The sequence below is a fragment of the Dermacentor variabilis genome, chromosome 2 (genome assembly GCF_050947875.1).
Source record: "Dermacentor variabilis isolate Ectoservices chromosome 2, ASM5094787v1, whole genome shotgun sequence".
Classification (NCBI taxonomy): Eukaryota; Metazoa; Arthropoda; class Arachnida; order Ixodida; family Ixodidae; genus Dermacentor; species Dermacentor variabilis.
Window position 1 is genome coordinate 105,377,688 of NC_134569.1, and position 13,141 is coordinate 105,390,828.

Consider the following 13,141-nt stretch of genomic DNA (forward strand, 5'->3'; position numbering starts at 1 on the left):
GTCAAGCATTGCAACTATATACAAGCGATCAATCGTAAGGTGTATTCTAGTTTCATAAAAAAAAGAACAGAGCGCTGACGCAGTGTCGTATGAGGAATAGACACGAAACGAGCGTTGTGGTGATTTGCGCGTTTGTCGTGCTTCATCGCTGTGTTTTCGTCACGAATTATCACAAACTATACCAATTAAGGTCCGCCCTGTTTCTGCCCCAAGCGTACATGAGGTGAAAGTGTTTGCACAATTCATATATCGAACAGCAAGCGCCAACAGGCAGGTTACCTGGTTTGGCTCTGATACGACTCTGCGGGCTTCTCTTGTTTTCATTGTAAGCGCAGCCATTTTGGTTTTGCTGTTATACATGCAGGAGAATGCCTACCTTCGGGCACCTGTATTTTAGCGCCTTGTTTTCGCCTCTGTGCGTACTTGTGCCCTCATTGCGTGCAATAGGTAGATGGCGCTGCTTTCTCACACTTGTTGAACACTTGTGTGCTTGCCTGAGCTGATAAACGCGAGCTGAGCTGATAAATGCCTCGGTACGTTCAAGCAACGTCCAAGCCTCTTACGAGATACCTGTGCAGGCATGCAGTGTATGCGTAATGTAGATGCTGCAATACATCTTGCAGGTAAGATAGAGTGGTGAACCATTAACATGTTGTTCTTACTGCTATTGCTTTTCTTTGATTTTGTTCTGGAGGTATGGGACTCGGGAATTTAGTGATCGGTCCGGGAGGAAGAAACTCCGCCTTTCCCACTGACCAGTTGAAGATCACGCATCAATGAAAATGGCTAACATTATAACAATATAAATGTTATCTTATGCTTTGCGATTCGTACCAATTACGACGACTATACGAACGAAGTGTTTGCTGTGGACATATGTGTTACTACGCAGATGATTAACATATACATCACCTCTTTGTGTCGCATGCACGTTGATTACAGTGCTAATCCCACGCTTGGTTAATTAATTTTTCCCACGTTTCTTCTCCAGCGAAATTAAATTAATACAAAGCACACGTTCGTGACGAGCTCGAATCTGCATCTTCATCTCCATCCTAGATATGCCAGTCAATCGACACTTATGTACTGTCCCCATGCAGATAATCCATTCAAAATCGTGCTACTTTCTTTCTCATGTGAAATTATCCTGTCATGCCAATGACTGCGCAGATGAAGATGTAGCTAGAGCATCTTCTCTTATAGAATGCCACAAATACATTATTGGACAAAGAAACCGACTGGTGTATAAACTGATGAGGTTTGATCAAAGGTCAATGAGCCTAACAAAGCTGCTCCATCAGAAGCGTGCGCTGTCTGCTCGTCAAGAATTTTTGGAGGTCACTCGTGTGGATAATTACTATAGGATAGGAAGTGCAAGTGCATTTTTGCAACCAAACGCGCTGGTTGTCCGCTGCTGGGTGACGTAAGCAGAACGTCGCCTCGAGGGGCGCGGCGTTGCGCTAGCTACAGCCTCCCAGTTTCTGTTTCGCGCACTCTGACAGCAGAATTTCGCCGTGACACAGTTCCGCGGGTAATCTCATTTTATTGCGATAGCGTAAACTCCAGGCGCATTTCTGCCATCGGCGTCGCCGTTGTGTTATGTATAAAGTCCAAGGGCGATAACATCGTCGCCGCGCCCCGTATGCTGTATGTGAGAGTGAAAGCGTGCGGAGGTGAGCCGGCGATGGCGGCTCAATCTCTCGCGCGCAAGGGAGGAAAGCGAGGAGGAAGCGTGCCATCTTCCGTCTCGCGCAAGGCACCAGAAGTCGGGGAGGGAGGGGGGGGGGGGCGTTCTATACCGGCTGCTGCTGCGCATGGCGCGGCCGCTATCTTGAAAGCGATCTGCGAAGGGTACAGAGTCTAGATGTGCCGAGTGTTGATAGTTTCGTGTGCACTGTGTTCTCGTCGCTCAGTTCGCCTTGAGGCAAGAGGTAGCACGAAGGTCAATGCGCTCGCTGCTGCTGCTGCCGCTTTTCCTCGCGCCAGCGTTCTGACAGCGAGTGTCCGCGCTCATCGAGTGAGAAGTGTTTATGTTTGCCTGTGCGCGCGCGTGTCTCCATGCTTGTTAATTTAGTTAGTAAGCTAATGTTTACGAGTTTATACGGCCGATAAAGCTACTATCCTTACTTCGTATAGCCACCTACTAATTTGCTATCGCAATCGATGCTTCGCCTTTCGGGCGAAACGGCGACTTTTTTCCAGATCAAAGGGCGTATATGACTTGTATGGAGAGCTCGCCTAGAATTCGCAATTAAGAAGAGCCCGCTGAAACTAAGTGTTAAATAGTTACATGGTGATTTTTTTTGTTAATTAGCAACTAATTACCGCATACCGCCCGTCACCCCGTGGTCGCCGCCGCCACTGATGGCATGTCTCCGGAGAAACCGTCTCTTTATTTCACAACGGCTATTTTTAAATAATAAAGTATTCGTAGAAACACCCGGTATATGCCTGCTGCCGCAAAAAGCATTGCGCAAAACCCGCAAGCTTAGCAGTTCGTGACCATCTTGTCAGCAGCGGAAGTCTGGTTGGCAAGAGGAGCTTCGCTTTCGCGTCCTGAACTAGTTCACAACGCACTGTATCCCTTTATATTCGGTTCACTAGTGCAACGTGCAGCCTTCTACCCATCACCATTCGTTTCAACCAGAGTCTGCTTCGTGCAGAACGACTCCTATGCATTCCCTGCACTAGCGGGAGGAGTTAGACATTAGTAGCGAAATAGCTTTTACGGGTCGGTTCTGCTTGGACACAGAACTATAGCATTGAACAGCAGTGGACTAACTCGAGCGGCACCTACATAAAAGCCACATGGGTGGGAAACGGGCGAGCGCCCAGCATCACACAAAGCCGCGGCGTCTCGACGACCGACACAGCGACTTACGTGCGCGTCTATCCGCGCAGAGGCTCGCACGAACGTCGCCAACCTTATTTAGAGGGGCTTCTCTTCCCATCTCTCGCGGCACGCACTTGCGCGACTTCGCTTAGCAGCGTCGCTGTTATTACAACTTCGTATCGTTGAATGTCTACAAAGGCTCTACTCGTTCGCTCCCGTCCCTGCATGCAGCGTCCCCGCCTCTCCCAGCTGGCAGAGCGTCTTCCTATAGCACCGCGCAGGACCTCCGCGAAGTAGACGTTCAGCTATCCAGGGCAGCACACAGGTGCGGGGACCTTATCGGAAGAAGCAGCGACAGCGGCCGGCCTTCGTCCGCCCTCTCGCCGTTCTCAACCTCCCCTCCCAACTTCGAGGCACCTGCAATGCGACCGCCTGTGTGTCAAACGCTTTCTTTCTTTCTTCCTTTCTTTCTTTCTCATCTCGTCTCGGACCCATTGTTTAGCGAAGCACGGGCGGCGCGGAAGTTGCCGCCCGCGTGTCGTCGATAAGGCTTTGCGGAGCGCGTGCATTCGAGAGAAGAGCAGCGTCGCCGCCGGTCGTTTCTTCGCGCGAGGGGACTTTTCAGACGCTTGAAAGGCATGCACGCACTCTCACTTCGCGCGTGCGAAATCTAAACGGGCTCTGTTGTTGCATTGCGGGACGCGGCCCGACGAAGAGTTTCGCCGCTTGAACGGAGGCCTCGATTGCCGCCTCTTCTCCTTTTCCCCTACACGGCTTGCGGGGGTTTGTGTGTCGTTCCTCTCGCTGTACACCTCTTTCTCTCGTTCAGTGTCGTTGTCCGGTTGCAGACGGGCTACTTTGCTGCCCCTCGCCGTCCCGTAATTTTTTTGCCAGCTCTTGTTCCACGATGAGTCCGGGTGTGAAAAGGTAGGCAGTGGACAACGAGCTGTCTGCGAAAGAGTCGTCTGGACGAAACTGCGGCTGCTGCTTGACCCCCTGGTTACCGTGCTCAGAAAGGTGTTCACGTTTCACTCCCACTGCATCTGCGAGCTTTGCCGCTAGGTACGCCGAATACGCGGCTTCTCCCTTGATTTCTCGTTTGCCAGGGGCGCTTCCTCCCACGGCCTTGCTTCGCGCTGTGTACACACAGGTGTGGGACGGGAGCATCGCGTGTGCGCATAATGAGCCCGCGCGGGGTCCCGCGTTCTCGGCGAGACCCCACCGTGAACTGCGCACTGCTGCTGACGCTCCCGTACGGCGGCGTGCGTCCACGCTCCCGTGACGTTCTAAAATTGTCCCTCCAGCGTCGTGCCGAGCAGGTGAGAAGCGAAGGAGACGAGGAAACAAAGCGAAGAAGCAGCGACAGTCCACGCGTTGTCGCCTCTCGTGTTCGCTCTGCTGTATGTACCACCATAGTGCGAGCACATCGGTGGCACTAAAGACGGCGCGCCTAACGTTCTGTCTTTTATTTTTATATTTTTTTAGTAGCGCCTCTTTTTGCAAGCACGGAGGTAGGTCACGACGACAAAGGGTCACTTACTGGCTGGACTTACTGCCTGACTGCTTCCTCTTGCCGCTACGATAAGCATTAAAAGAAGAAGAAAAAAAGACATGCCAGTTACAAGTTGTTCGATCTGGGTGACGATGCGATATCATCCGCTTACAGCTGTTTATTCCTCGGCAAACAATGAGTAAGTGGAGGAAATACAAACATCACCATGTCAGTTCCGCACCACGTTCCATGCCTGTTGCACTTGGGGGCAGAAGAAGCAATCGACCGTTGCAGCAGCTGGCTATACTGACAGCGCATTTCATTTATTCTGTGCCAAAGTGCGCGCAGTGGACCGTTTCGGACACCGATTCACATAGTACAGCGGACTACAGCGTGCTCACCGCAGTGCCTCAGCGGCAATGGCGTTCTGCTGCTGAGCCCGATGTGGCGGGTTCAGTTACCGACTGCGGCGGCCACATTTCGATGCGCGAAAAATGAAGAATGAATGAAAAAAAAGAAAGCTCGTGCATGATTAGATATATAGGTCACGTAAAAGAAAAAAATTGTCACTGGGCCTTCCACTACGGTATCTCACGGAACCCCAACTGCTGCTTCGAGACGTTAAACCCCACGAATCAATAATTAATGAATCGGCCACAGTGTGACGCTGACTCACACGCTCCTTTTCCACAGGAGTCCATGGGAATCAACAGAAAGAAAAGACCGTGAATATTTACAAGTACGGCAAGAAGGCTAGGTGACTATATTTCACCGGCCCCGTTTCGGAGGGGATGCGAATAAATGATCCTCACCATCGTCAACTTCACGGTGCCTGCGCATGCCATTCTGGCCAAGACTACGCGAACACCTTGCCTACATAGCTATATATGAGCACCCATCCATCGGTATATACCCGATATAACGAATTTTTTCTTGTTTTTCTGGTTAACCTTCATGATTAGTCTTTATAGAAATCTTCGACTCTGTGAAGTAGAGGCTGAAATACTTTTTTTTAATGAGTTAAACAGTTTTGTATAACGCATGCAGTAGGTTTTAACGCACGTTCCCGAACCTTTTCTGCACAAGCCAGGCGCAGCGATCAGTGGGTATACATAGCATACACGTCGCGCAGCAGTGCATGTCGCGCTTCTCTCGGAACCCCTGTAGCGGGTCACAGCAAACAAACCGTGAACGCGTCTTCGGTATACGTTATCGATGTCGAGTGTGCTTTGTTATTGCAAGCAGTTGCACGTCCGCGTTAGCACACGCACACCTTCGTTCACACACTCGGGCGCGTTGGTGTACCCAGCTATGGCAAACACACGCCGCGTGTATATATATGGTACACACACACTGCGGAACCGCGTCGTCGAAGCGGATCATCGCTATACGCAGTCTTTCTTCCTTCCTTGTTGATAGGGGAGAGCCCGCGGGTGCGGTGCGTCGATAAGCAGTGTTTGCGCGCCTCACGTTCAGCGCTGTCTCGAGATGACGCCGGGGCTTCTTCTTTTTTACAGCGAAGCTGTTTATGGTTAGGTTCTGGCGGATCTCATCTCCGTTGACATATACCAACAATCCTTCGTACGTGGGCCGATCCCGAAGATAGTGCAATGCCGGGCCGACCCGCGGCGCAGGTGCAGTTCGCCATTCAGGGGCTCACATTCACAGCTTCGCTGGTCATCCTCCTCCACAGAGTGGAAAGGCACTGACTTTTTCTTTTCTCTTTTTGTCTTTACAGCGAAGCTGTTAGCGGGAGTTCCACAGCGATTTTCGTGCGGTGACGGTGAAAGCCGAGGGGAGGCGTGGTGGGCATCGAATGTCAATCAAAGAGTCAGTTACGCAGCCTGCGTCAAAGCCCCGAAGAGCGGCCGCGTGACCCTGGCCGCGGGTAGCAGGCGCAGCCAGACGCCTGATTCAGTGATTAACACGGCGATGAGTCATCGCTAGCAACATTCAGCAACGCAGCGTACATGTCGTTCGAAGGCCCGACCAGGCGCCGGCGTCGGTATAGAGCCGCTGCAGTGTACAGGAATATGCTTCGGGTATTATGTATACGTATGGACTATTACTAAGCTGAGATACGGTGAAGCAGTTGAGAAGGCTCGGGTGTAGCGAAGGGATTGCACCAAACACAGAAAAAAGGCATTTGCAAAGTATTTCGCAGGTTTCGGACAATATCAAAAGAAACCCCTGTATGACTTCCGGAGCACGCGAGAGCTTCCTTATGCAGTTTCGCTGTCTTTGATGTATCAGTTGCTTTTAGTGGAACGCACAGTCGCATGCAATACGAGCTGCAACAGACTCCCCGTTGTCAAACGGGCCTCGTGAGTGAACGGCAGCGCCGGCACACAAGACATTCCCTTTAATAAATACCAGTAATTGACCGGTGTATACCTCTCCAAATTTCCACATGTGGTTGCTTCTCTGCAGTCTTCGACCACGGGCATCTGCGACTGTACATATGCGGCATCGCCATAAAGACGCGTAAACCCGCAAAAAAGAAATGAAATAAAGTTTATTCCACAGGCAGGCCTGTGAGATACACCTTGGCAAACAAGGAACCACATCAGTTGGACTCGTGCAGGAAACCAAATTCGGAACCACGCGTACCCAACCACTCTTCTACCGCCAAAGTTGCTCATACCTTATCTTTCATTCTTTACAAATTTATTCCTCGGAATTTCGAGAACGGCAGCCGACAAACAAATGTAATGAAGAAAAAAAAAAACGACAGCGCGTATACTTTGTTAGCTCTTCTCAGACTTAAATATTAAAAGTTCGAAACAATAACAGGAGATCGGCCCGTGCAAGAGACCGCGTGTCTACCAGAAAGTTTGTTATTCGTGCATAGCGTTCGCCGCCAGCGTTTTCCGGTAAACTTTACGGTTACATAAACTGCAGTTGCCGCGAAGCATAAAAAGCGGTCAGGGGTCTTTGAATGCTATCGCGTTCCACTCTTAAAGGCGAAGCTTAATCGTCCTCCAATTTTTTTATGTAGAAATATGGGTAGGTAGGGGGGGCCTTTTTAGTGACAACTGTTTCGAAATCTCAAGTACGCTACTCAGGCGTTTTTGCTGGAACATGCCCCGATCGCTTAGTTACAGCGGCGTTTGAATATGCACAAATTAACGGATTTCACCCCGATTTTTGGTGCAGTCGCAGTTTCAGTAACATACAACGCGCACATTGACCGCTACGCCTCCCCGTTCGTTCGTTCCTTCCTTCCTTCCTTCCTTCCTTCCTTCCTTCCTTCCTTCCTTCCTTCCTTTTTTTCTTCCTTGCTTCTTTCTTTTTTTCTTCTGTTGGCTTGTTTGGTTGTTGGTTATTAAGTGGTTCTGACATGTGGCATAGCAAACGAACCTACAGGTACCACTAAGGCGCTGATGCCACCTATAGAAATACAACGGCACAACAGGACAAAACACAGAGGTGTAGAAAGCGACGGGACGAGCGCTGACTCGAATCCAAGGTTTACTCTGACACAACACTGAAAAATAGTTTGCGTGTGCATATATTCTAGGGTTGCGTGAGAGGCCACCTCGTCGGACAGGACACACCAGGCGCGGCCGGCGAGCGCGAAAGTACCGTGTGGAAAATAAAAGAGAGAGAGAGAGAGAGAGAGAGAGAGAGAGAGAGAGAGAGAGAGAGAGAGAGAGAGAGAGAGAGAGAGAGAGAGAGAGAGGGTAAATATGAAAACGACAGCGTCGGAAGTGAGTGCACACGCACGTCTCCCAGTTCTTTCGTTCTACTGCATTTACGTTCTTCTCTCGGCGATTTTCATTGAAAGTTTTGTAATGTACGCGGCTAAGCCCTTTCCGTTGGCACTGTTCTTTAGACACAACAAAGCGTTTGAAGAGTACACTTTCCCGTCCGCTGCCGCAAGCTGGCGAAACAAGCTTCGTGACGTGATCATTTACACCGCTTCCCCCTATTGCGTGCACGTTTTTCATATACACGGTGTGACCTTCCTCGCTGCTCTGCGGGCGCAAGCAGTACGGGGAGTGAAATAAATGGAGAGAAACGTGTGCACAATGACCATTAACGCGCTCGTTAGAACTATCGGGGCGAAATTTTACGAGGCGGTAAGTTAACTTCAATTGCCTTTGCACTTCCACAACACACGCTCAAAAACCTGCAATATGGCCGTTGGTGAACACTGAAGTGATCCAGCCATTGAGGTCGAACAATATGCCCCTATAAGCAGATTTTTAAATGCGAAGCATTTCCTGGCGAACGTTTGCCACTTTAACAGTAACTGTCTAGCGGCCTGCGTCTTGGTTCTCTCATGGTCGTTTCGCTAGATTGGTAGGTACCAAAATTGGCATAGTATGACGAGAGTGTATGACGAACATAAATTATCGGTCGTGACATGAATGTCATAGCATGAGTGTCATGTAGGTCATGAAACAGCCGCCCACGTCTTGGCATGTACAAAAATTGACATAGTACGACAAGAGTGTATGACGAACATAAATGATAAGTCATGACATGCGTGTCATGTAGGCCGTGAAGCAGCCGCCTACCACTTGGTGCTCTCGTGGTCGTTTCGTTAACTTGGTACGTACCAGAATTGACATATAGTATGACAAGAGTGTATGACAACCATAAATGATAGGTACCTACATGCGTGTCATGTAGGTCATGAAACAGCCGCCTACGTCTTGGTGCGATCATGGTCGTTACGTTAACTTGGTAGGCTCCCTTTACAGTGCTTCGCGTAACATCGATTCTCACAGGGCGTGGGATCTGCCCGCATTTTATAACTCATCAACCAACAGGGACATACAGGTTACATTCTATGTGTTACGAGGTTTATTTCAGTTTCTCCTTGCAGATGTGGTCAGTATGTATACGGCCATATTCCGCTGAATAGTACCTTCTCAGACTTCGTTTCTAACACACCCGAAGAATGGAGCAGTGAGTGAGTGAGTGAGTGAGTGAGTGAGTGAGTGAGTGAGTGAGTGAGTGAGTGAGTGAGTGAGTGAGTGAGTGAGTGAGTGAGTGAGTGAGTGAGTGAGTGAGTGAGTGAGTGAGTGAGTGAGTGAGTGAGCAAGCAGCTCAGCGCGCGAATTAGCAATTTAGAGAGGGAGAAAGCGCGAGATAGAAAAATTGTACAGAAACTATCGACGATGATTGTCAATATATGCGAATAACCGAACGCTTGTATCTATTCGATTTATTAAAGGGATGATGCGCTTGAGGCGCGTATATATTTGTTACAGTGAAGACTTTAGGTAGCGTTTGTTGTTTCATTGCGTATTTCCGTATAGGACAGAGCCGTTAACCAGCACATCGGCAGTGCTAGTGCCTTTTGCACTGACGCCTTCGTATCGCCGACCAATACCTACCATCGCGAGAACGCATCACACAGCCAAAGAAATCTATTCGCACCAAAACACTCATATTTCCTTATATATTTTTTTTTCGGGACACTGCATAAGCATGTCTCTTTGGTGGACCTGATCTTACACGTACCTCCCGCACGCAACGAACCTTCGTCCTCCTCCCACACGTACAGCATGAACAGAGGTAGTTGAGAGATCAGAGGTAGTGCGAGAGACCAGACGATCATAGGAGAAAAAAGTGCGCTGCGACAGAACTAAACGAGTACGCTCATTTACTTTGCTTGCGCGTGTATGTCTTGCGAGCAGCTGTTCGGACGTTCGTTTTCAACGAACGCAGTTTCGCAGTTTCAATAAGACGGAGACTTGGAAGTGATCGCCAGTGGTCGAACAGTTAGGAGATCTGCCAGCAATGTAGCTCCAGCCTGCGACATATCGCGTTAGGTCACACGCTGACAACTTCCGAGTGGCCTCACGACGCTGCCGCTAAGCGCCCGCTACTTCATCAGATCCCGGAACACGTTTTCCCAGGAAGGCATTGATAGGCAGCGAGAAACCGCGAGGCCGATGATCTCATGTATTTGCGTGGCGATCGATGCGGTGGCCGCGAGGTTCCGTCCAGGGGGGGGCATCTCCCCACCTACTTCACTGTCGGTACTAGAACGCGTGTGCACACTACAGGGAACGAACGATCGATCCTTCGAGGCCGACCCAATTTGACCGCACGTCACGCAACGATCCGATGCACGATCCGGTGCAGACGGCGGAGGCTGCATGCACCTGCGGTCCCTGCAAACGCGATGTCATCTCGCGTTACGTACTCGGCGAACACAACCACCCCGGCTCCTTGGCGAGTGAGCGAATTCGTGCACGATGCGGCCACGTTCGGCGGTAAACCGCGGCCGAACGCGTCCGCACGTTGTCCCGTCCGTTTGCGCTGGGGGGAAGGGGGGGGGGGGGGGGTTGCGCACCTGCTGCTGCTGCTCCCACATGGAGCGTTCCGCGAAGACGATTTTGTTTGCGCGTCGTCGAAGACCCGACGCCGAGGAGCAGCACTCCGCTGCACCCGCCTCCGCGTGGCGCCGATAACAGCGGAATCCCACCCTCGCGCGCCCTTCTCCGTACCTGTCTCCGAAAGCGGTGGGAAGCCCGCAGCCCCCTTCGCATACCCCCCCGTCTACCACCGCATGTGTGCGCTCGAGAGAAATGCGCACTCGTTTAATACGGGACGGCCCCAAAACAGTGGGCGCATCGCGCGTGACCGGTGAAAATAATATATATATATATATATATATATATATATATATATATATATATATATATATATATATATATATATATATGCGAGCGAAGACGCGACACTCATTCAACCTCGTCTTTCAGGCTATTGTATATTACATACGCACTGCCCCAGTGGGAAGCATCGGCGAAGAGCAGTGGCGCGTGGTCGGCGTGAGTATACGCGATACGGATCTTATATACGTCGATCCCCAGCGAATAATGCATGGATCCGGGCCAAAGCCTGCGATTTATATGCGTCGCAAAGATATGTCTCCGCTGTTATCCTCGTAGGAGTCGCACGAGCAGCGACGCTAGGTATTGTTGGACGTAATCATACGTTTGCCGCCGCTGACTGCTTGCGTGGACTGGCGGTAAACACGACGAAACGCGCAGACGGAGGGACAAGCGATACGAACGGGGACGCATCTTTTCAGGACGCGAGCGCAGCGCGCCTGTGCTTGCCCCGAGTTGCCTGCACCTATGCAGGCTGTTCGCCTTGATGCACGGTTAACTAAAGTCTTCGACAGAAGTGGAGACAACCTGGATGACTCACTCAAGATGGATCGACGTCTATGCTAGTGAGCTGCGCAGGCGGCATTGCAGCTCGACCTCGTTTGTGCAAATGGGCACTCGCGTTTTTCTTGGGCTCGCACGGACTTCTGCTGCCTCCAGCTAGGCGTTTTTTTTTTTTTTTCAGTGCCACACGCATCTGCGTTGTGCGTCGAGTTGTGGTAGCTGGCGTTTGTGGCTACGTCTTGTTTTTTGTGGGTTCGTCGCAAGCGGCCCACGCTGTTTCGTATAAGAGGCACATTTGAAAACACGGAACAGTATGTTTATGATTTTTTCTCTTTATGCGCGTATCGTTAAAGAGCCCCGTTTACATATACCTATAATATACTTCACCCTTATAGCAGTAGAAGTCGCGCAAAAGAATGCACAGAAAAATCCACGTATGGACAGAAGAGGAAACAAAAAGTGACATTATAACGCAACACGGTGTCCTTGTGGATATATTTACGTTTTGTTTAGATGCATCGATAAATAACCGAGCCACAATTCCAAGCTTAAAATTCAATATGCCGCTCGCGATTTCTTTTTCTTTTTTTGCCATGCAGACTAGCTGAGGCGGTCAGAGTAATGTTTTCTGTCAGCGGATACTAAAAAAACTTATATGCTCTTGGGGCGCCATCTGAAAGAGAATTTGTCTTCGGAATCGGGCGGCAAGCTGTTCCACGGCGGCCGTGGTGTAAGTGCACACCTCGCATTGAGCGTATTTACATTTCGCCGAGCTGCTTTTGTTTCCTCCCTGACATTCGCTGCGCCCACTCTTCCCCCTTGAACGCCTAATCAGCGATGCCGCGCACTTCTACGTGCTTGAAGACAAGGTTGTTTGAGATTGTTGATGCTTTTGTTTAAGGTTACTGCGGGGCACGCTGATATAACAAGGACGATAGCGCGCACACACACACGCACGCACGCACGCACGCGCACACACAACTTCTTTTCAGAAACGATCATTATTCGCAGCCTGCGCCACAAGTTTCGAGGCCCAGAGCCAGGTCGAAAGTTGTATAGTGATTGCTCAGATGTCACTCGGCGTGGGTATTGTTCGTCTCTGGTTCGCGGCGCAGCGAATTCAAGCTAGGCAGGAGACGAGCGGCTCGTTTCTGCTTGACCCTCAGGTCACATGTGCCGGGTCTCATGTGCAAATTGTGATATATCTAAAGCGCTTGGCAAGTGCGGAGAGGTGTTGAGGGAGGGGAGAGGACCCAGGCAGCACACCAGCAATGGTCCAACCATGGCCCAATGCTGGCAGAAATTGGTACTAATATTGGACCAACGTTGGCATATTGGCAAAGTGCAACCCAATCCAATGGTGGCCCAGTGTTAAAGCCAAGATTGGACCAATGTTATGCCAATGCAGCAGCCATTGTGATGCCAGCGTAAGACCAGCGTTAAAGCCAAGATTGGACCAATGTTATGCCAATGCAGCAGCTATCGTGCTACCAGCGTAGGACCAGCGTTAAAGCCAAGATTGGGCCAATGTTATGCCAATGCAGCAGCCCTTGCGCTGCCAGCGTAGGGCCAGTGTTGAGCCATATCGTTTCCATTATTAATGCCAGCTTTGAGCCAATGCCCTTTGCATGACAAATATTTTAGGTACGCTGGCTCTAGAGCACGCAGCCATTCTTA